A 388-nucleotide genomic window follows, 5' to 3' on the forward strand; every position below is an offset into this window, starting at 1 on the left:
TTTAAACAGCGGGCTATAAAAGATGTAACAGATGCAAACTGTAACACAAGGGCCATTAACCCTTTCTCTGCCGCCCAGCACGCCCAGTCCCTACACCCTGCACCTATTGTCTCCGGTGCTACCAGCTTTGCGGAAAACCTGGAAAGAGAGTATCAGTTTCCGCACATTTGCTGAGCGGGGTGAAGGGGGGCAGAGAGAGGGGAAGTGGGTGTTGTAGAAAGCACTTTAAATATACCTAGGCAGACAGGATAGACTTTTAAGTTTGACACATTAAAAAATCATTTCTTGTCTGTCTTATTAATTTGAAATTGTTCGGGGGGGGGGGAATCCTTAAATAAAGAAATGGCCATACAAGCCTCTGGGATGAAACAGCTGTCTTGTCTGTATT

The sequence above is a fragment of the Peromyscus maniculatus genome, chromosome 4 (assembly GCF_049852395.1).
Source record: "Peromyscus maniculatus bairdii isolate BWxNUB_F1_BW_parent chromosome 4, HU_Pman_BW_mat_3.1, whole genome shotgun sequence".
Lineage (NCBI taxonomy): Eukaryota > Metazoa > Chordata > Mammalia > Rodentia > Cricetidae > Peromyscus > Peromyscus maniculatus.